A 25,092-nucleotide genomic window follows, 5' to 3' on the forward strand; every position below is an offset into this window, starting at 1 on the left:
CTTTTTTGGGACAAGTTAGTTGGTTTATTGATTTTGTTTGAAAAATCGTTCTTAGGGTTTTTTTTTTTTGATAAGTTCTATAATTTTTATTTTCCAGTTTTTCTATTAAATTTTCAATATTTTTTCTTTGTAACTTCTTTAAAATTGTTAATTGGTTTATTTTATTTTTAATAATTGCAACAAACAGTTCAATGATGTCTTTTAAGTTTCATTAATAGTTTTTCAGAGATATAAATTTAGTCTGTGAACTTATATACACACAGACATACATGTGTATATATATATATATATATACATATATGTGTCCACATAGGTTAACTGTATTTTAATGTTTCCTTTATGATTCTATGTGTTTTTATTTTATGCACTCTAAAATATGATTTTTAGAAGGGATTCATAGGTTGTTACAGACTTTCAAAATCATCTAAGAAACATAAAAGGATAAGAACCCTGCCCTAAGAATGACTTTAGCTGCATTCTGTAATAGCAAACTTTCCACCTCCATATACCCTCCCAAAATATTCTTTTCACATGAAAAGACTCATCTATATTCATAGATCTGATCATATTATTCCTTTTCTCAAAAATCTTCCATGCTTACATTAATTAAAATAAATTTCAGCCTTAAATGCTTTGTCTTCAAGGCTTTTCAAAATTCTTCTTTTCTACACTTCCCTCATTATTTCTTTTTGTGGATTATATACTCCAGTCCACTTGGACTATTTTCCATCTTCTACTCCTACTCCAGTGTGCTCTGAGTTTCCTCACCCAGTACCTTTGTTCATACTGTTAACTTTTCATAGAAAATCCTCTTTTTCTCTCATTAAATTATCTAACCTTAAAAATCCATCTGAAATATCACTTCCTCTATGAAGATTTTTGCTATTCAACTTTTCAGTAATGATCTCCTTTTTGAACTCTATAACATATTTAATTTTAGATTGGTCTATTGCATTAATTGTATGTTCATCACTTTATTTTTATCATTATGTGTGCATCATATCTCCCTTTATTATTCTGCATGAACTTTGAAGGCAGACACCATGTATTATTTGACTTTACTCCGTTCCTTAGTCTCTAGTACAGTATTTTGGCTATAGTAGAAGCTTAATTTGCATTTGTTGAATTGGAGCATTGGATTGAAAATGAATTAGACTTCTTTAGTAGGTGAAGAAATTCTGTCTACCACCATGCATTACACATAAAAACACATATAAAAATTCTTTGTTATATGGGATAACTCTCTGGGAGGGAGAGAAGGGGAATACAGGAGGAAATCTAGATGATGTAAAAACAAAAGGTGTCAATAAAATTTATTTTTAAAACATACATAAAACATAAACTCAATGTGTTTCTGGAGATGGAAAATGCCATTTGTGAATCCAAATTTAATCTCATCATTGCATGGATTTAGCCTATAATCTTTTCAGTTCAAAAAATATAATTAGTAATGATGCAGCCGCAAAGCCAATTAACAACATGTATGATTGCAGTATCTTATAGTTACAAATCACTTTGAGCACATAAGCTTCCCTACAGTTCTTAAATGGCAGAGCTAAAACTTGAGTGCATGTGTTTTCTGCTTCAAAGTCTAATGCTCTTTCCACTGAATCACACTGCCTCTCCAATCTATTAAACTTTGGGAAGTGATGGAAGCTTGATGCATTCTCTCTTTGCTTTTTCTTCTTTTTCCACTCTAAAGGAAGACTGAGTCAAATACAGGTGCCAGGAAGAAGGAACATTAATTCTATGGACATAGTTTCTTGGGAGAGCCCAGTAATATTAAAAACAATTATTCCCTAGTTTGATACTGAGTAGCGTGCCATGTTTTGTTTTTTAAACCACAAAGCTGTTTAGAACATGTTGACTTATCCAATGCCAGTTAAGATATGTTCCCTGAGAGTGAACAAACTGGCATCAGAGACTGCTGGGAACCATTCCTTAGTTTCCTAAAGTGTAGGAAGTCACAAGGGCTGTTCACTCTACACTGCAAACCCTACCTATTCATAACTTCTCATATTTCCTTAAAGCTCTCACTAGGTTGTTCTCAGACTCATATTTTATTTTCTTCAAAATCAGAATCACCCCCCTGTAACGTGAAGCTTCCATAACATAAATTGCCTTCATTCTTAAAGAAAGCCATACACCTCGAGACCTCACAATGAGGGATCTATTACCAGGAGCGCGAAGCAAATGTTCTTTTAATTAGCTACATTTATCTTTAATCCCTGTTTTGACAGAAACTCTAACATAAACATACATTACCAATACATAAAACCCAGTTCTCGGTATGGTTAATTTTTATATTTGACAGAGTCAGTTGGAAAAAATAACTTTGACCTTTTCTCTGTCTTCACGTGATGTCACTGCAGCCTTGTCTGAGAACCCCAAGCAGAAACAGTGGCATCTGCAGAGAAAGTACAATAATAATTCTTACCCTGCTCCTTAAAAGTAGCAATAAAATCCTAATAAGACCTCTGGGTCTTGTGTCGAAGCAGCTGCAACACCAAGTTAAATGATTTCTGCAAGGACTACAGTAATTATAAAACTGATTAAAGTTTACCTACACTTCATTCCTAGAGGGTTTTCACCAAGGACTTAGAAACCAGATGGTTGAAGAGTATATGCATGATGGATATATTCCATGAAGCATGTCCGTCGTCATGGAAACAACAGGAATAACATGATCTTTACTGTCCATTTCTTCACAAAATTGTTCATTCAAGGGTTGTTGCCAATCTAAGCAGAATTCACATGAATACTTTACCAAGGTCCTCAACCCACTTTCTGTCTTGAATGGTAGACCCATTGAACCATTTCAAGAATAGGGTGAGTTCAGAGCCTATTTTTTATTGCATAAGTCTGTCTTGCACAGAAGAGCCTCAGGATTTAGAAGATTTCAACAAAAGCTTTCCTTGCTGCTGAGATGAAAAATAACCCAGGAAATCAGAAGAACAATTAGTTTGAAAGAATGAAAAGAACAGAAACACTGAATTTGACCCTATCTCTATATCTATTATGTCATCTTTCCTGAAGTCTCAGAAAAAGAGCCATCCCATCTACTCACAAAATTCATTCCTGTCACTTGTGTTCATATTTCTCTTGCCTGAGGGCACTTGCTCCTACATTTTTCTCTTTTCCTCTCCAACTTCTACCATTCCAATTCTACTGACAATTTTTCTTCTTCCTTCCAAACTGCATGAGTATCCTCTACCTTCAAAATTGCAACAAACTTTCTCTTGACCCTGCAACTCCATTGTTCCTTCAAGTTTTTGAAATATATTATCAATATTTGATGCTTCTATTTCCCCCCTTTATCTATTTCTCTCTTTCTCAAAATAACTCTTTAGACCCACCATGTCACTGAAAATTCTTTCTCTAAGATAACCAATGACCTCCTGTGATAAATCACAACCCCCTTCCCCAAGATATATGTACACACCCTTTTGCTATAGGTCAAGTTCATTTTATGTGTGTTTAATGTAAATGTTGGTACTTTCACATATAAGTCCATATTAGGCAAGATATTGACTGATAAGAAACAGAACAAAAGGATGGTGGGGTAAGAAGCAGGAAGTAAGAGGTGGTAGTTGGAGACAAAGAAGTGTGAACAGAGAAGAATGTCTGAGAATAAAACTTATAAAGTGAAACACAAGAGAAACATTAAATAGTTAATCCAGGAGTACAAGATGAACCACAGAAACACAAAATCTGAATCAGAAAGGATCTCAGCCAGTAGCTAATTCAACCCATAAATGAACAGTAATCCTTTCTACAGGGGGTCACCCAGACTCCTTTTTAGACTTCTAGTGATAGTGAACTCACTACCTATTGAGGAAGCCCAATTCGGTTTTGGACAGTTGTTAGGAACATATACTTCATAATATATATTGTTAGGAAGTTTCATCTAGCATGATGTTAAAATGCCTCACTTAATGTCCTTCCTCCTCTTGTTCTCAATTCTGCTAGCCAGAGTCAGCACAAGATACTGAATCTCCCTTCATGACAAACACTTGAAGATAGCTATCATGTTCCTCCCTGTACCATGTCAAATGAGAACATATGAGATAAGATCTGTAACGTGCTTAGAACAATATCTGGCACATAGTAGGTGCTTATTAAATGTATGTTCCTTTCCCCTATGTTATTCCTATATTATGGTATAAATATCTGAATACAATATGATCTAGGTGGCCTAACCAGGGAAGAATATAATATAATTACAACTTTTCTCCTTCTCAACATTATATTTCTTTTCTAAACATGGAGCTTAAGAACCAAATGATAATTCTGGAGATCATTTTGGAACTATGCCCAAAGGGCTATTCACACTTTGATCTAGCAGTGTCTCTATTGGGTCTGTATTCCAAAGAGATCATAAAAAAGGGAAAAGGGCCCACATATGCAAAAATATTTGTAGCAGCCCTTTTTGTAGTGGCTAGAAACTGGAAACTGAATGCATGCCCATCAATTAGGGAATGGTTGAATAAATTATGGTATATTAATGTTATGGAATATAACTGTTCTGTAAGAAATGACCAGCAGGATGATTTCAGAAAGACTTGGAGAAAGTTACATGAACTGATAATGCTAAGTGAAGTAAGTAAAACCAAAAGAACATTGTACACAGCAACAAGATTATGTGATGACCAACTGGGACGAATTTGGCTCTTTTCAGGGCAGTTCCCATAGAATTGTGAGGGGGAGAGCCGTTTGGATCTAGAGAGAAGACTATGGGGACAGAATATGCACCACAACATGGTATTTTTAGCCTTTTGTTGTTGTTGTTTGCTTGCTTCTTGTTTTTTTTTTTCTCTCATTTTTTCCCTTTTGATCTTTTGTTTGTGTATATATGTGTATGTAGCATGATAAATGTGGAAATATCTTTAAGAGGATTGTGCACATTTAACTTGTATCAGATTGTTTGCTGTCTTAGTAGCGGGGATAGAGAAGAAAATTTTGTAATGCAAAACTTTGCAAAGGTGAATGTTGAAAACTATCTTAACATGTATTTGAAAAAATAAAATATTATTAAAATAAATAAATATTTAAAAATATAAAAGAGCTATGAAGTATATCACACCTTACTCCTTGAATCTTCCCCTAGTTTATGAGACACTATATCCTTCTGATTTTCTTCTTACTTCTCTGATTCCTCTTCTTCTTTCTTCAATAATTCCTCTTATTCTTCATTGACCCTGCTGAGCCTCTTATTCTTTGCCTGCAAAATGACAGACTGTAGTGCTTGATTTTAAGAACTTCTTTTTGTTCTAATATTCTATGGTTTTCTAATTCTTATAAATGGATGAATCATATGATCATAGTTCTAGACTCTAGGTTCATCTAATCCAAAGTGCTTATTAAAAGATGAGAAAACTGAAGTCTGTGATTTGCCCAAGATCGTGACTTACTTAGTTTTTTGCTTTTCTTCCTTGAAAGCAATTATGTAATTGTGGTTTCAACTGTCACCACATGGAGACATCATTACCATCTGCCTCTCTGATTGATGGGTAAGCCACAAACTCAAAAGTTCTATTTAAGTAGAGAATTCAATTCAGAACATTTCATTTCTCACTTGGCTGCCCTTCTCTGGGATTTCTTTGACTTTTTCACCATGCTTTCTTCCCTTCCTGTTTCTTTTAATGTTTTGCCTCTTCCATTAAATTGTAAGCTCCTTGAGGGTAGGGGCTGGATAGATGGTAGATAGGTAGATAGATAGATGGGTGGATAGATAGATAGATAGCTATAAAGAGATGGATAGAGGTAGAAATATATATGTATACAATACATAAATAAATACAATACATACATAAAATACATATATATATACATGTATAATATTTTTATGGCACTTACACATGCTTGCCTTATAGCAAGAGCTTAATACACATTTTTTGACTGACTAACTATCATCTCTTGGAGTCATTTTATCACTTACCAAATCCTATCTATTCATCCTTCACAAAGGTCTTATGATGATTTCTTGTTCTACATCCCCCCAACTACTACTCCATTCCATTTCTTCATCACCTCACATAATTTATGAAACAATGACATCCTAGCTGATCTCCCAGACACTGATGTGTCCTTCATATAAAATTCTTCTATAGCACTGTCAGGTTATTCTGCTTCTTTCCCCATATTGATGCCCAACAAAGGGAATCCATTAATTTTTTCCCACAGAATCACAAAATCTGAAATTTGGAAAGGATGCCCAAATAACAATTCCTTCTACAACATACTCAACAAATGGTCATTTAGTCTTTACTGGAAAACAACCAGAGTGATCTCACTATCACCCAAGATACCTCCTTCCAGTTATGGACAGCTCTTCATGTTTAGGAACATTCCCTGAAATCAACCAAAGTTGATTCTTTCCAACTTCTACCCATTGCTACTGGTCCTGTCTTCTGCAGTCAAACAGAAAAAGTCTGTTCCCTCTTCCACATGAGAACCCTTCAAATATTTAAAGATAGCTTTTATAACCCCTCTCTCTTATCTTTTCTAGCTTAAATAAATATTCTCAATTCTTTCAGCCAGTTCTCATATGGTGTACACTCCTTTCTTTGATCTTTCTTCCTGCTTTCTCCTCTCTGTATTTGTTTCAAAACCTCAAACTTTAAATACAAGCTTTATTCATTCCCTCATTTAAACTTAATATGTCCCTCTCACCTCGCTCCCCAAGTTAAGACTAAGATATCTCCCTCACTGAAATGGTTACACATGCCTCTGGAACAATGCTTGTTTCCTATCATCTTAATCACCATCCTCATCAAAACTAGCATTTATATATCACTTTAAAATTTGTAAAGTATTTTACCTATGTTAACTAATTTGATCTTCTTAACAATCTTGTGAAGTAGGTGTTGTTATCCCTTACTGAAGAAAAGTTCAAGGATTTGTCTCAAGTCATACAATTAAGGCAGGATTCAAATGCAAGTCATCCTGATTCTGGTTCCTTAGTTCTAGTCATTGTGCAGACTAACTGCCCCTAAGGCTTCTTGCTGGTTTTCTTTTTATTATTATTATTATTATTATTATTATTATTATTATTATTATTATTATTATTATTATTATTATTATCATAGATTTTAATTTACAAAACATATGACTGGGTAATTTTTCAACACTGGCCTTTGCAAAATCTTCTGTTCCAAATTTTCCCCTCCTTCCTCTACCCCCTTCTCTAGATGGCAGGTCATCCAATGCATGTTAAATATGTTAAAGTATATGTTAAATCCAATATATGTATACATATTTATACAGTTATCTTGCTGCACAAGAAAAATCAGATCTAGAAAGAAAGAGAAAAACCTGAGTAGGAAAACAAAAATGCAAGCAAACAATAACAGAAAGAGTGAAAATACCTTGCTAGTTTTCAACACTGACAATAATAGCTATTTGATGCCTGGTACTTTGGTTTACAAAGGACTTTCACTAGAAAGGATACTCTCCCCTCTCTCTGCCTTTAGCCTTCTCCCCCCATGTAAGCACTTTGAGAGCAGAGATTATTTCATCTTTATATCTTTAGTATCTGGCACAGTGTCTTACTCATAGTAAGTACTGAATATGCTGATCTATTTTCTTTTTCATCAAATTTATATTTTTGAGCATTTGCTTTCTTTAGTCAGTTTCTATGCTTCCTTTTCCAAGATGCTGGCTTTCTCTAAAAAAACTTCCATAACTCTGCTGCAATGTGCTCACTCACTTCTTTTCCCCATTTTTCTTCTATGTATCTCTGTTAAACTCTTTTTAACTCTTCCAAGAGAGTTTTTTAAACTGGATACCCTATACCCCCCTTTGAGGATTCAACAACAAGCATTCTCCTTTGCTGTACTCTTCTAGGTTTGTGTTCTGGTCTCCCCTGCCTCCATAGTAGTTCTCTATGGTCAGAACTCTTTTTACATTTTTGCCCATTTTTAAGAGTTGAGGTCTGCTCTTAGGGCACGGAGGAGATTATCCCAAGCTTCATCTGAAGGGCCACAGGGGTTGACTGTGTTGGGTCTGTTGCTGCAGGCTGAGTGGCCTGGCCAAGTTCAGTTATGCTGGCATTCAGGGTCTCACAATTTGCTAGTTACATTGAAGTTCTCACTGCTGATCTGGTGTTCTGAATCAGGAGAGAGTAACCTATGGGTCAGTGTAATTTGGCTAAGAACCTCCCACTAGATTCCCAGTGTCGGGCTTCCCCACCCAGGATTTCCCTGTATTGAGTCTGTCCTAGGCCACAGTTTTCCCCTTTCCAATTGAGAAAGACTTTTCCTGAAGTCCTTCCAAGATATCTTAAGCTGTGAAATTATTACAATGAATGTTTGTGGATTCTACCACTCTAAAATCCATTCAGAAGTAAGCCAGGAGGAAGCAAAGTCCTGTCTACTTTCCACCATCTTGGTTCCATCCCCTGTTAATCTATTTTCTTTGCAATAACAGTGTGAAAATTTTTTATTCTTATTAAACAGATGAGAAAACTGAAGTCAGGCTCACACTACTAGCAAGTGTCCAAATTGGAAATGAAATACAAATCTCCTACATCTAGAACCAGAACTCTCTTATTGAATGCTGTTGAGTCATTACAGTAATGTCTGACTCTTCATGATCACATCTGGGTTTTCTTGGCAAAGATATTGGAATTTATCTTTTTGTCATTTCCTTCTCCAGTTCATTTTGAAGATGAGAAAACTGAGACAAATAGGATTAAGTGCTCAGGGTCACACAACTAGTAAGTGTCTGAGAACAGACTTGAATTCATGAAGATGATTTCTTCTGACTTCAGAGCTGTCATGCTATCCATTATGCCCACTTAAAACTTTCCCCTGAAATTATATGCACACATGGAATACATTAAAACCTTCCTCAATTTCTTTTAATTATTAAATTCTAACATTTTTGTGTTACCCATTTGTGGGGAATCTTTTATGTGAAAAGTTTAAAGTAGAAGTGAAAAATCATTTGAAACACCTCTCAATTATTTCATTTCAGTAGCTGTTAAATAACTTAATCATTTCTGTATTGCATAGCTATGTATGCTTATACCTGAACTTTTAAGAAAATAATAAACTTCAATCTAATATTTGTAAGCATTTTAGTTTAAAATGATTCTATTCTTGAGGATCTTGTCCAGGGTCATAGAGAGTTTTGCAGATTTATCTCTTAGCTTATAATTTTATTTTCTTAATCCTTATACTTCTCTGGGATTCACTGTAAAGATTTAACAAAACTTGCTTTTGTCAAGAAACTGACTTAGTCTCTTCTATTTCATTATGAAGTGGCTGGTTTTCATAACAGAATAGAACCTTTTAAAATGTATAAATACAAATCGTTCTTGGTGTTTCTAGCTAACAGACAATTATATTTTAGAGAAAGAATAATGTTTTGAGGGGGAAATTTTAAGAAAATGCTGAATACTAGTACTATCATCTAAGCTGATGGTTCTCATCATTTTATTATTCAAATTATTATAAATAATAGATGTTATTGATGTAGCATTTAAGGTTTGTAAAATTCTTAAATGAGATATTTGTAAAGCATTTTGCATACTGTTTCTTACATAGTAGGTACTTAATGAATGCTTATTCCCTTCCTTCTTTTTACAGTTTCTTATTTCAACCTAACAGTTGAAAGAATATCTTTGACTCATTTTGCCCAGAGACTTCAGAGTTGTGTGTGGGGGTGCATGTATACATGTATGTATATGTTTCTGTTTGTTTAGAACACTAAGACTATGAATTATGTCTACCTTTCCCCAGCATGAGAGTAAAAGGGTTTCAGCTCCAGCATAAGCACTCAAGGTAGCAATGCTATAGGACAGCTGTATTCAGCTTAGGACTTGTCCCAACACAAAGAAGCATCAAACCAGCACAGCTTTTTTTTTTTTCTTTTTAAGTGATTTACAAAATTTTATTGATTATAACAGCATGGAGATTTGAGAAGTGTTATGAGCAAAAGATGTGGTAAGCAAGGGGGCTGGTGATTCTTATCTCTCCATTCTCATACACCTGCCTTTGTAAGAAAAGTTTATCTACCCCTGAACCTCTGTTTCTCAAAAGTTTGTTTATATATATATATATATATACATATATATATATATATATATATATATATATATATATATATATATGTATATATATATATATATATAAAATTTGTTTTTAAAGGCATTAAAATATAAATGTGATTAAGCATTTTATTACTCATCGAAGTACTAGGTATTTCATTTCTCAAATGTGTATGTCTGTGTGAATGTGTGTATGAATGAAATCAAGAGAGATGGAGGGAGGGGCAGAGAGAGGGAGGGAGGAAGAAGAAGGGAGGGAGAGAAGGAGGGAAGGAGGGAGAGGAGAGAGAGAGAGAGAGAGAGAGAGAGAGAGAGAGAGAGAGAGAGAGAGAGAGAGAGAGAGAGAGAGAGAGAGAGAGAGAGAGAGAGAGAGAGAGAGAGAGAGAAATTTGAGAATTTCTTCAATTATAAAATCTAGGGCAGTTTTCCTGGAAGGGGACTCAGAGTTATAGACAAGAAAATTATTGTTTTGGATTTTGTGACTTTTCAGAAGAAGATGAAGAACTTGGATCTGGTCCTTTCTAGACAAATGAATAATTGTCTTTGGTGGAGAGTTGTTCTGGGACTAATATGAAAGATGAGATCTTTGGATTTTCCCTTTCTATTTTCTCTTTCCTTCTACCTCTCCAGTTTGAAATATTCCTTCTTGGAAGTGGAGCTGAATGACTGCAAAAGAAAACCATACTGAGTCAAATCAAATGATGTAGTAAAAAAGAGATATAATAGAGATGGAATGGTGGGACTTGATAGATGTTTGCAAAGGATAAGTGTGAGGCAAAGGTATAAAAGATAATCCCAAGGTGACTTCATTATTTTCCCATGGATTCACTTATCATCTTTATTCAGATGATTCTCAAATTAAAACTATGCTTGTTCTCTCTGCTGAATTTCATTCCCATACTACCAACTGTCAAATTTTAAACTAAATGTCCCTCAGGCATTCCAAATCAATCAAGATCATGATATCATTGGTCCACTACAAAAATAAAATACAAAAAAACAATTATCATGATCTTCCATACAGACCAAATTGCTAAACTAATAAGTTTAGCACTATAATTCGCAGGAGTAATCTTTCTTTGAAGCAGAGCTTAGTGTTTCTGTCCTCTGGTTTAGGGTGCAACTCAAAACCCTTGAGGTGAATATGGAATTGCCAGTTCCTGGCCCTCATCAACAAATAGGATCACCTGCTAAACAGCAGCAGTCTCTCAAAAATAAACTGTTATACTAACAATAAAGAACCTTAGACAACATTTTGAAGATTTTGTACTTGCTTTTAGGTTTGGAGAATGAAAGGTCTGTATTATGTTGACTGCTATGGACATGCAAAGGAGGGGTAGGGGAAGAAACTGGATTGGCAGTAATGGGAAGGAAAAATTGACCACTATCTTGGCAGGGCCAAATAAGAACTGAGACCTTCTCCCGAGGGATTAGTCTAGCATATCAGGAAGAAATTCTATCCCCCTACAATTCCCCAAGAGCCTCTGGAGTCCCATTCTTCTCTTAAAATCAGTTTCAGTCCATCTTCCTATTAACCATATTCCTATCCCTATATTTTCCTACTACACCTTGTCTCTAACTCTTCAACCCCTTTGTTAAGTCCTAGCAACAACTACCAATGACTTGGAGCTAGGAGAGCCCCATTCCCACTGCCTAGCAGGTGGGGAAGATAGTTTCCTAGTTACTAAGTTGGAACTTCAAATTCATTTCTTCATGGAAATAACACTTCATATGAATATTTTTAGTACAGTGTTATAATTCAAATATATTATAGGTTAGGCAGGTTTTCGTGGGCTGGCTTGGAAATTAAGCCTCCAATTAATTATATCATTGTTTCTGTGGGGAAATGTGATGCAGCTTTTAAACAGATTACAATGAACTCTTGTATAATTCATCCATAAGTTTATAATTGTCTGTGTTTCTTCTAATGAATGAAGAAGTAAAAATAAAATGAAATAATACATTAGTTATTTTGCTTGGTATGTGTAATATTGGGGGAGAACATTGTGAGCATTAAAAAAAAATTATGCTTAATTTAAAAAAGAAATTGGAGAAGGAATTAAGACATTAAGGAAGCAATTTAACAAAAATGGAAACTAGTATTACCACAACCAGGAAGGCAGGACAATCGATCTTTGGGACAGGAAGACAGCTACCAATTGTTCAACCAGCTTTACACCCTCCCCCTCTAAGGTTGCCTGTAGGAAGATTCTAAAATCAGAGTAGTCCAGGCTGCTGGACTTGTGTCAGTGGGACAGAATCAAATGAGATCTCTTTGGGGCAGAGCAGAGGATCCCTAGAGTTTTATTTTCTAGGTATCATTCCTTATGTGCTTATTTTTATGATCACCTATTTTGTGTGATTACCTTTCCAGATTTCTTATACCTTATCTCCCCTACACAAACCAACACACACACACACTCATTCATATATGTATATATATATATATATATATATATATATATATATATATATATATATATATATATATATATATATATATATTCACACACAGCACACTCTACAGGTCAGAGACATTGACTTTTTTGCTGCTCTTGGCACAAAATACTCCATCTTCTGACTCCAAGTGTTTTCACTGCTTGTCCTCATGCCTGAAGTCTCTCCTTTCTCATTTCCACTTCCTTGCTCCTCATTCCCATTCTTCTCAACCCAATTACCCAAAAAACTCAGGTACACAGTTCTTTACCCCTTCCATTATGTTCTATAAGAATGTTTGCTTCATAAGCAACAAACTATCTTTCATCTTAAATGTTTCCATTTCCCATTCTTTTCATCTTAAGGTTCTCACTGAGATCTGTCAGTTTCCTCCTGCTCCCTTAATAATTTAGGCTCCCAACTCATCCTTTTAAACTCTTAAAACAATTTCCCTCATTCCCTCTCATCTTACTAATTTAGGTGGGGAGGAGGGGGCATTCCTTGCTACCCATTGCCACGTCTGGGTTCTTCCGCTATTACTATAACTCCATAACATTTGTTTCTTTGAAGTCTACATAAACCACATCTTCCATCCAATCAAAATCTTGAATCTGTCATTTACAGATTTTTAGAATATTTCCCTTCCTTCCTATATTAGTCAGTACCTGGCTCATAATATTTCTCTTCTTCGCAGTTCTGGCCTTCATATTAGGGGACATTTTTCCTGAATACCCTGAATAATAGGGAATATCCATGTGGAAACTCCCTCTACAAATGCAGGTAGATATCTACCATTCAAATTATAATTTTAGAGTTCCCTGAGGCATTGGAAGATTGTGATTTGCCAATGGTCACACAGCCTATGTGTCAGAGGCAGGATTTGATCTCAGGTCTTTCAGACTTGGAGATCAAGTATCTATTCTCTCTCTTCCATGTTTCCTCTCTTCAAGTTTCACTTTTTCAGTGGAATATTTATTACCAGTCAAAAGGTCATTGACCTAGAGTTAAAAATTATGTTAGAAGGCACCTTAACCTCCTCAATGTATACACGTTATACACATGGCCCATTAAAAAACATTATTAAGACAGTTAAGTGAGTTTCCAGAGGTCATGGAGGCAGCAAGTTGCAGGCAAGTTTTTGAACTAGGTTCTCAGAGTCCAAATAAGTGTTTTTTTCATAATGCCATACTGTCTTTCATTCATGGAATTTGATCATGATGAGTCCAATTAGAAATTAGTATTTGGAGCATTAATTTGATACCAATCTTTATCATTCAATCATCAACAGATATGTATATATATGTGTGTATTGATATATGTATATATATAATATATATATGTATGTATGTGAATAATTTTTTGTACTAGTCTTGTCATTTGGTATTTTAAGAGGATGTATCTCAAATAAAGTTCATTTTCATTACATGGAAGATGAATGAAGGTGATTTGGAACAACAAATATCCCCCAAAATCTTGGCTCCATCAGAACTAAGCAATGAAGACTGCTTAAATTCCAAATTCCAATGGATCCAGTATATTCAAACAGATCAAATAAAATAAACAATTAAATAATTTAAATTATTACACCTACATTAATAAGTCTCTTAAAATTCAAGTCTGTGACTTAATCAATGTGGGGAATTTTTGATTTAGAAACATTCTTCATCAATAATTTGCCTGTTGGATCTGTGGAAAAGGAAAGGCTGTGTGATTAAATAGGAAATAGAGAACATTCTGAAATGCAAAACTGGTGATTTAAATTAAATTAAATTTAAAAGATTTTGCACAAACAAAATAAATACAACCAAAATTAGAAGGGAAGCTAAAAGACAGGGAACAATTTTTACAGTCAGCATTTCTGATAGCGGCCTAATTTCTAAACCATATAGAGAATTGAAGTAAATTTATAAGAGTCAAGCCATTCTCCAATTGATAAATGGTCAAATTATATGAACAGATAATTTTCAGATGAAGAAATTAAAGCATCTCTAGTCATATAAAAAGATGCTCTTACTTATTATTGATTAGCGAAATGTCAATTAAAACAACTCTGAGGTACCACCCCACACCATAAGATTGGCTAATATAAAAAAGAAATGAAAAATATTGGAGAGAATATAGGAAAATTGGAATACTGATGCATTATTAGTGGAGTTGTGAATTGATCCAACCATTCTGGACAGCAATTTGGAAGTATGCCAAAAAAAAAAACCAAAAAAAAAACTATGAAACCATACAAATCCTTTTATCTATTTGTATCCAAAAGAGATCATTAAAAAAGGAAAAGGATCTACATGTACAAAAAGGTTTACAGCAGCTCTCTTTAGGATGGCAAAGAAATAGAAGTTAAAGGACTGCCCATCAATTGGGGAATGGCTAAATAAATTGTGATATATGAATGCTATTGATATGGATGCTATTGTTCTATAAGAAATAACCAGCAGTCAAATTTCAGAAAAACAAGGAAAGTTTATATGAACTGATGCTGAGTAAAGTGACCAGAACCAGAACATTGTACACAATAACAGTGACATTAAGATAGTTAATTTTGATAGATTTAGCATTTTTTTCAATATAATAATCTAAGACAATTCCAAAAGACTCATGTTGAAAAATGTTATCCATATCCAGACAAATAAAACAATCTGAATGCAGATTACAATAAGCATATTATTTTTACTTTTTTCTTTGTTTTTTTTTTTTCTTTCTCATGGTTTTTCCCTTTTGTTCTAATTCTTCTTTCACAACACAACTAATGTAAATATGATTGTACATGTATAACCTATTTTAGATTGCTCGCCATCTTGGGGAGGGGAGAAGAGAGGAAGAAAAGAAAGGGAGAATAGAAATCAAAATCTTATACCAGTAAATGTTAAAAACTAAAAAATAAATAAATTAAATTTAAAAGAACATGCAGATAAGTATCTCATATATAACTTGTTCACAGAGTGTTATTTAGGACACTGAGACATTATTGTTCATCCTTCTAGAAGAAAATGGATTTAAATGAAATACAATTGTACAAAGTCATCAACCTCACTCTCTTCCAGAATCATTGAATTCCAGAAAAAAGAAAAATCAAAATTACTGGAGGTGTCCCAGGATGCAGTGGATGACCTTGATAGCTCTGATGTCTGACTAAGCTCTAAACATTCCACTCCACCTCCTTAAACTGCCTTGATGGTTGCTGGAATAAATTGTTCTCATCATGGTCCATTCCAGTGGTTAAAGTCTTCACATGCTTGTCGTAGGCATTCTCTTAACTCACCTATGGGTCTATTGGTTACCCTCAATCTGGTTTAGCCCATCTGCCAAGAAAATGTTACCAAAATGTGGCTGGCTGAGCATGCTTCAGCTTCTTGGAGTCACAGGTGAGAGTTGAATGAATGGTATATATAAGGCATTCAGAAAGGACTACCTCTGTTGTGAAGGCTTATCAAGCCCTTTTCAGAACTGCTCATCCATTTTTGGTGTCCAATGGGACATTATATAGCTTACTCATAATTACATAAGCATAACTTGGACATAGGTTTTCTGATTCCTAGATTGGGTTCTATGAACAATACCATCTTGTTTTCATTTATGCAAGTCATTAGGGGGAAAAAATGTGTGTGTGTGTGTGTGTGTGTGTGTGTGTGTGTGTGTGTGTGTGTGTGTAATAGAGAGAGACAGAGAGATAGAAAGAGACAGAGACAGAGAGAAAGACAGACACAGACACAGACTCAGAGGGAGATAGAGAAAGAGAAAGACAGCCAGAGAAACAGAGAAAGAGGAAAGGAGGGAGAGAGGAAGGAAGACAGATGCACAGAGAGAGATAGAGAAGGAAAAAGGAGGAGATAGAAACAGAGACAAGAAGAGAAGGAAAAGAGAAAGAAGTGGGGGAGAGGGAGAGAGAGAGCCAAGTGGTAGGTAAATAGAGCATAAACAGAATATAATGGTCAGTGTCAGAATTAGTTTAATAGAAGAGAACAAGGCAAGACTTTATACTGATGTTAGTTCCCTTTACTCCAACTTCTGATTGGATCATTCCACTGGAATCACTCTCTCCAAAGTCACCAATATTTCTTAGTTGCCTAATCCATTGCCATAGAACATTTCCTAGCAAGCAGGTAAGAAACCCATCAGAGAGATTAAGGCAAGATAGATATATTTAAAAATCATCAGCAGAAAGATAGCAATTAAATACAGGGGTGCTGGTGAGATTTCCAGCTGAAATAATACAGAGAGAGAAGAAAAGAGGGCCCAGGAAAGAATCTTGTGAGGAATCTATGAATTTTAGGGCATGATTTAAATGAAGATCTAACAAAGGAAATTGAAAAGGAGTGATCTGATGGAGAGGAGGAGAACCAGGAGAGGTGTTAAAGTATTAAAGGCTGCAGAGAAGTTAAGAGGTGCAGAAATGATAGGGGTGAATAAGGAAGCACAAGATGGAATGAGATTTCTTGTACAACTGGGGGGAATTGCCTTGTTAGGGTGTAGGGCCATTTTTTCTGTGTGAGGTAGGAGTCAAGGAGAAAATAGTGACAGAAGGCATCTTAATGCATACAGTCGATGCTTAATAAATGCTTATAGACTAACTGTACCTAAAAGCAAAATCCTCCTCTAAGTCAAAGTTATGTCAACAGTCTGCCATGAAGCACAAGTTTTAAACAAAGCAACTCAGAATCTCCTTGATAAGTCTCATGGGGGCAGAAGGTGATCTATCTTAGACTTAAAGACATCTATCCTCTGAAGAATTTGGGGCCCACTGGTGCAATATATTTGACTCCCTTTCTCCAGAGGTGGTTGTCATAAGAATGAATGGAGAGGCTTCCAAATTCCAGGACCATGATATACTTCTCCATTTCCTCAAATCCTCCCCATTATGACCTTAATATTTCTGCTGTTCCTCATCCAGTAGAGGACCTTTACTTGGTTGGGAACTTAAGGTCTGACAAGCAATTACTTCTGAAGCAATGCTAATAGTTTGAATGAGAGCCTGTTTAGACAAACAGTAGTTCAGGACAACCTTATCTGGGAGTCCAGGAACATATGCAAAGATTATCACCAGTAGAAAGGATTACGGGCTCTGCCTTTGAAAGTTTACTTTTCTTTCCTTTTCTTTTTCTAGTCACAGTCAATTAAAGCTGGCCTGTCTAGGGATCAGAATGTCTTAAGAGAATTGGGACTATTAGTGACATCATCTCTTCTACTGTAAAAAGAATTGATGTGTTATGGGCAAGCAACCAGACCAAATTGAGATACCAGTAATAACCTCTTGAAAGTACAGTTTTAGGATTGTGACCAACCAAATTAGATTTGACCATTAGCCCACCTAATTGGGTTATCTGGGTGACTTACTTTCATCTTTGTACTTCCCCACTCAATATGCTATAGTAAATACTAATGACTACTTTTCCTAGTAAATGGTTTTATGTGTTAATCTCCTTTGCCCAGCAAGTAGCAATGGCTTTGCAAAGATGAACATTCTCTTTCCCAAGTTTGAGTTGATGGGATAGTGATAAGCCCCACTGGAATTCCTGTCTGGGTGTTTGTTCTCAATGACCTGGGTGGCAGTAAGAGCCAGTGGAAATCACTCAACACTTAAATGTTCTTTGTCTACATCTCTCTCCCTATCCTGTTTTCTTTTTTTCCCCCTTCAAATAGGTTGTGGAAGTATTAAGGGGGAAAAAAACTGGTAAGGCTACTTTTGAACTTTTTACCTTCCATTTGAAGCATTTTTTTTTAAGTCATGAAAAAAAAAAAAAAAAAAAACAGCCTAATACTGATGATCTGATGGGAAAATTGCTAGTTTGGATATTTGAAACGTTAGGCAGGGATATTGCTGAATTGGGAAACTTACTCTGCACTGTATGCTTGTGGATATTTTCTGAAAAATGTTCAAAACACAGAACTATTTGTCACTGGGTTCAGGAAAATATAATCTATAATGATGAAACTGTTAGAAATGTTTATAAGCATTTCTTATTCAGAGCTGTCCAACTTGTTTGGAAAGAATTGATATTTTAATAGCATATTCTAATCAGTGTGGCACTGAGTCACTCAAACACCTTTTTATGATTCTTTTACGCTAGCTTAACTATATCAAATTATTTGAAAACTTTTAAACTGATTACAGTGTTTCTGAAACTTGAGTTCCTTGTCTTGAGTTTCTTCCCTGAGGTAAGAAGAGCATCTTAAAGTGGTTAGGCCAAGGCATTCTATGGTCTGGGAGTCAGGAGAAATTAATTCTAGCACAGACTGAAGTAAAGTAAATTCTAGGGAAAATATCTTATTATATATGTGTCTGATTTTCTTCTCTTCTAAAATGGGTTAATGCAATAGAAGAAGAAATTTTCTATTTCCTGTTCTGTTGGCCTTGACATTTTATATTGTGTGTAATATTTTTCCAGTTAAGTTTTCAATTTGTTGGCATATACTTGGGTATAATTATTTCTGACAATTTCCTCTATTTCCCTCTGCATTTATTTGAATCATTCCCATCTCATTTCAATTTTAAAACTTTAATTTTCTTTTATTTTTATTCTTCTATAGATCTTCTACTTTCTTGGTCTTTTAAAAAAAGATTAGTCAGTTTTATTTATCATTGTAATGATTAGCTATCAATTTTCCTTATTTCATTTGATTTTCAGAATATTTTATACTTATTGGGGAATTATTGATTTGTTGAATTTCTAATATTTTATTTTTATGTTCAATTCATTGACCTTTTCTTTCTCTTTCTCCTTTTGATATAAACAACAAACAAGCATTTGCTAGGTATTATTTACCATACACTATACTTGAGGAAAGTGATTGGTATGTTGTTTTATTGTTTTTGTTTTCTTTGACATAATTATTTATTATTTTATGATTTTGACCCATTCATTCTACAGGATGATTTTTAAATTAGAACCCTTTCTTCATATTTTCTTTTTTGCTTATATAATAGCTTGTAAAGCATATGTTTAATATTTGTCTTTCTACATTTATGACTTCTAAATATCTTACTACATAGTGACGTTTCATAAAAGCTTCCTGCAATGCTTAAAATTATTTGTATGCTTTAAGATTTCCATTTAGTAATAGCCAATGTTCTATCATATCTGATAGTCTGTTCACATCCTTAACATCTTTCTTTTTTATCTTTTTCTTACATAAAAACTTATTTATCTTGATAAGGCTATGTGCTATAACAGAACAAAAAATATATATGAAAGCACATTTTAAGCAAAAAAAAAAAAAAAAGAAAGAAAAAAGAAAGGAAAGGAAAAGAAAGAGAAAAAAAGAGATGAGAAAGGAGATAACGACAGAGACAGAAAGAGAGGAAGAAGAGGAGGAAGAAAAGGGAGAGAGTAGAGAAACAGACAGATCTTTGATAGAACTCTCTCAATTAAAAAGGACAGTAGCAAGAAATAATGATGTTACCTTGGAGAAATTATTTAAGTGTATTGGATCATTATAAGATTCTGCAATAAATGCAAAAAAAAAATTAAAGAACTTAAAAAAAAAAAAAACACTGCCTCTAATAAGTGATTGCATTTAAAGTTTCCCATTATAAATGCACAGAAATATCTTATGTATGTGTGATCTGGAATCTCTCAGCCAAGTACTGGAGAATATCTTCAGTGATTAAGTGAAAATGGATCTCACCTAGGGACTGAAGGAAATAAGTACATTTGAGAATAACTTCAACATTTAACGTGCATGGGTTTGTGATGGAACTGTCTTAAAGTTGTAATCCTTTAAAAAGGTCTTAAATGAAGTAGATAACTAATTTGTCATGTAGAAAGCCTTCTCCCATTACAACCTTTGTGCTTTGCACAGGTCAGACCCTGCTTTGTTGTTCTACATGACCACAGCCATGTGACTGCAGCTGAATAACCTAAAATAGCCAGAGGTTAAAATGTGAGAATTTTATGTTTTTAGACAGTTTTTATGCCTGTTAGAAAGTTAATTAGGAAGTGAAACCATAAGCAGTTGACAGCACACATTGTTGGCCACTAGCACACTGTGACAAACACCACTGAAAGGCATGTCACTTTCTTTTGTAAACAGAAAGGTAAGGAATTCGCACAAAAATGTATTGGTGAAGATCTGCTTTTCATCAGGGCCAAACCGAATAGTAAACAACAGAAATAACTTGTTTTAATAAAGGGTGGTGTTGAAACATTTATCAGCAAGCTCTTTCTCCTGATTTCAAAAGATCTATTTGGGGAAGAAAAGCCCTTGCCTTGAAAGAATCCAATCTGAAATTTAGTTAGAATGTTTTCTTCGGGTCAAGGTCAAGAAACTTAGGGAAAAATTTGACTTGAGGGCAGCAGCTCCTTTTCAGAAGACTAATGCATGATGACTAAGCAATTTTAGATTATTGCTTTGAGGAATCTTAGCAAGATATTTCTGCTAGAATAATTTTTTATATTCTATGATTTTTAAATGCCTTTAGGTAGAAATAATTTCAAAAGTGAATGTAATGCCAGAAGTGATTTTCCCCACATTAATATGATGCAGTTCAAAATTCACAAAAATAAGGATAGGACAGGACTAAGAAGCAATAATGGACCTGAGCCAGGGAAAGGGGGGGAGGAAGGAAAGGAAAAGGAGAGAAGCAGGTCAATTGAGTTCCACAAATTTTACAGATAAAAAAAAGACCTTAAGTATCCAAAATAAAAATAAAAAAATAGGCAAGAAAAGTCAAGAAATTTTCAAAAAATGAAAATTTCCAACAATCGTGTGAGTAAAGGCTTCAAGTCACTAATAATAGATAAATGAAAATTGTTGTCAAGTTTAAATTTATTTATTTTAATACACATTGCTTTATGAATCACATTGAGAGAGAAAAATCAGGGGAAAAGGGGAAAACATGGGAAAGGGGGGAAAAAACAGAAAAAAAGAAATAATTATAGCACATGTTGATTTACATTCAATCTCTATAGTTCTTTTTCTGAATATAGATGACATTTTTTTCCCTAACAAAGCATTTATTAAACTTTTGTTATGTGCAAAGAATTTTGCTAAGTCCCGGGTAGAGAGAGAAAGGTAAAACAGTTCCTGGTCTCAAAGAGTTCTTAATCTTATAGGAGTACACAACATAATAATAGGTCATTCAATCATTTATTAAGCAGTTTATAACAGTTTATAGTTATTTGCCAGGTTTGTACTAGGTATTATTAGAGATGAAAACATCTCTAATTTCTTTTTTTTGGATATTTTATATATATATATATATTTTTTTTAATTAAAACTTTTTATTTTTCAAAATATATGCATAAATAATTCTGTGACATTAACCCTTACAAAATCTTTTTCCCCTTTTCCCCATCTCCTCCCCTAGATGGCAAGTAGTCCAATATATATAAAACATGATAGAAACATATGGTAAATCCAATATATGCATACATATTTATACACTTATTTTGCTGCACAAGAAAAATAAAATCAGACAGGAAAAAAGGAGAAAGAAAATAAAATGCAAGCAAACAACAACAAAAAGAGTAAAAATGCTATGTTGTGAACCACAACATTCAGTTCCCATGGTCCTGTCTCTGGGCGCAAATGGCTCTCTTCATCACAAGATCATTGGAATTACTCTGAATCATCTTATTGCAGAAGAAAGCCACAGCCATCAGAATTAATCATTGTTGTTGCCTTTTGCAATGATATCCTGGTTCTGCTCATTTACTTAGCATTAGTTCTTGTAAGTCTCTCTAAGCCTCTCTGAAATCATCCTGCTGATCAGTTTTTATAGAACAATAATATTCTATAGCATTCATATGCCATAACTTATTCAGCCATTCTCTAATTGATTGGCATCCACTTACTTTCCAGTTTGTTGCCACTATAAAAAGGGCTGCCACAAACATTTTTGCACATGTGGGTCCCTTTCCCTCCTTTAAAATCCCTTTGGATATAAACCCAATAGTAGTACTGTTGGATCAAAGGGTATGCACAGTTTGATAACTCTTTGGGCATAATTCCAGATTGCTCTCCAGAATGGTTGGATTCTTTCACAACTCCACCAACAATGCATCAGTGTCCCAGTTTTCCCACATCCCCTCCAATATTCATCATTATCTTTTCCTGTTATCTTAATCAATCTGAGAGGTGTGTAGTGGTATCTCATAGTTGTCTTAATTTGTATTTTGCAGATGGCCAGATGGCATTTTCTGTTCAAAGTCTATTGGGAATCCTTTGGATCACTGAACCAACTGAAAAAAAACCAAGTCTTTCCTAGTTAATCATCACACATTGTTGCTATCATTGTGTACGATGTATCCTGGTTCTGCTTGTTTTGCTCAGCATCAGTTCATGTAAATCTTTCCCAGTCTTTCTAAAATCAGCTGGTTCATCATTTTTTAATAGAAAAATAATATTCCATTACCTTAATATACCACAGCTTATTAATTCATTCCCTAATTGGTGGGTATCTATTCCTTTTCCAATTCCTTGCTACCACAAAAAGGGCTGTTACAAACATTTTTGCACATGTGGGTCCTTTCCCAGCCCGTTATGATTTCCTTGAGATACAGACCCAGTACAAACACTGCTAGGTCAAAAGGTATGCACAGTTTGATAGCCCTTTGGGCATAGCTCCAAATTGCTGTCCAGAATGATTGGATCATCTCACGACTCCACCAAAAACAATACATTAGCATTCCAATTTTCCCACATCTCCTCTGACATGATAAATGCAGTTTAAAACAACTTTGAGTTTGCTTTTTCATTGCCATTTCTAAACCACATTGCTTGCATTTTAATCATCTTCCTCATTCTCTTTACCCCCATCTCACTGGAAACTATGCCCCTAAAATTCAGGTAGGTGAGCTTTTGCCTTCTCTTGCTTGAAACTAGACTTGAAACTTCCTAGATATTTCCAAATACCTATGTCATACACTTTTGGCGCCACTTTATATGTTGTCTTTCCTCACTAAAATATAAACTCTTGGAGGGTAGGGACTTTCATGCTTGCTTGTGTTGGTATCTCCAGCACTTACCACAGTGCCTGACTCATTGTAAGCACTTAATAAGCACATTTAACTTTAAAAAGAACAGCATGAGCAAGGCAAACACAATAGTTCCCACATGGTTTAGAAAACCTTTTTGTAATTGTTTAGTCATTTTTTACTCTTTGTGATTCTTTTTGGAGTTTCTTGGAGATATTGGAGAATTTTGCCATATCCTTCTCCAGGTCATTTGACAAATAAAGAAACTGAGGAAAACATTTTGTTATTGCAAATTTTTATAATAGTTAATATCATTACATAATTATTATAACAATATTTATAAATTGCCATAAATAATTAAATCATAATGATAATTATAATGAGCATTTATATAGCATTTTGAGGTTTGCAATGAGTTTTTACAAATATTACCTTACAATATCCTTGGGAGGTAAGCGCTATTATTATTTCTATTTTGTAGATGAGGAAACTTAGGAGAAGTTAAATAACTTACTCAGGATCACATAGTTTATAAGTATTTGGGAATGATTTTGAACTCAGGTCTTCCTAACTCCAGGTCTCTCATTCTATCCACAGTGTCATCTAGCTTCCTAAGGAGAAATATATAGGCAACATAAAGACCAGAAAGAACTGGCTGAACCTTACATGGAAACCTACACTGAATAACATAAAGCAGACTGATAGAGGTAATTATGAATTGTAAATATTCCATACCATGAAAACTTTTCTCAGTGATAATTAGTGTTAATTGTGTGTCCAGTTGTATCCATGCAGGCTAGATTATTTGTGGGAGAGAGGGAGAAAGTAAGTATACTTGGGGAGAGAGAGAGAGATAGAGACAGAAACAAAAAGAGAAAGACAAAGAGAGAGATAGAGACAGAGACAAAGAGAGAAAGAGAAACAGACAAAGTATGATCATAAAATGGAGAAATAGAGTCTAAAGTACCAATAGGATCTAAGAAAGTAACTTGTGTTTAGTTATTTTCAGTCACATTCAGCACTTCATTTGGGTTTTTTAGGGGAAAGATACTGGAGTGGTTTGTCATTTCCTCCTCCAGCTTATTTTACAGATGAGGAAACTGAGGCAAATAGAATTAAGTGACTTGCCCATGATGAGAGTTAGGAAAAGGGGAACGAACCCCTTTCGGTCCGGCACAAGGATAGTCTAGTGACGGCACAGAGTCCCCTGTAAAGGAATTTATAGGCCCCCAAACCTAGTTTGATTAAAAAAAAAAAAAAAAAAAAAAAAAGCTTTATTGTAAGGGTTTAGAAAGGGTAAAGATAGAAAGACACCAGGGCCAGAGTTGGTCACCGGTGGACAGGAACCCTTACGTGGTCATCCTAAGGACATCATGTTTTAGGGCTCCTGCAACAAGTGGACTCCAGAGTTTCCTTTTTATGATCTTGAAGGTGGATGGAGTCCCAGGATCCTGGCTGGTTTTGGCCAGGGTTAGCATTGAATAGAATTCAATAGGTTTTTAGATAAAGAAGAAGCTGTTTGTGGGGGGTTGGGGAAACTGAGCAGGTAGTGGGGGACTTGGAAAGTCCAAATTAGCTCCAATCTGGTGGGGGCTGGGAAAGCCCAAATTCGTTGGAATTCAAAAAAGTGCTTTTTAACCAGGACTTGTGAATCAAAGATCCTAGCTTCTTCAGCCATGGTGG

The sequence above is a fragment of the Sminthopsis crassicaudata genome, chromosome 1 (assembly GCF_048593235.1).
Source record: "Sminthopsis crassicaudata isolate SCR6 chromosome 1, ASM4859323v1, whole genome shotgun sequence".
Taxonomy (NCBI): domain Eukaryota; kingdom Metazoa; phylum Chordata; class Mammalia; order Dasyuromorphia; family Dasyuridae; genus Sminthopsis; species Sminthopsis crassicaudata.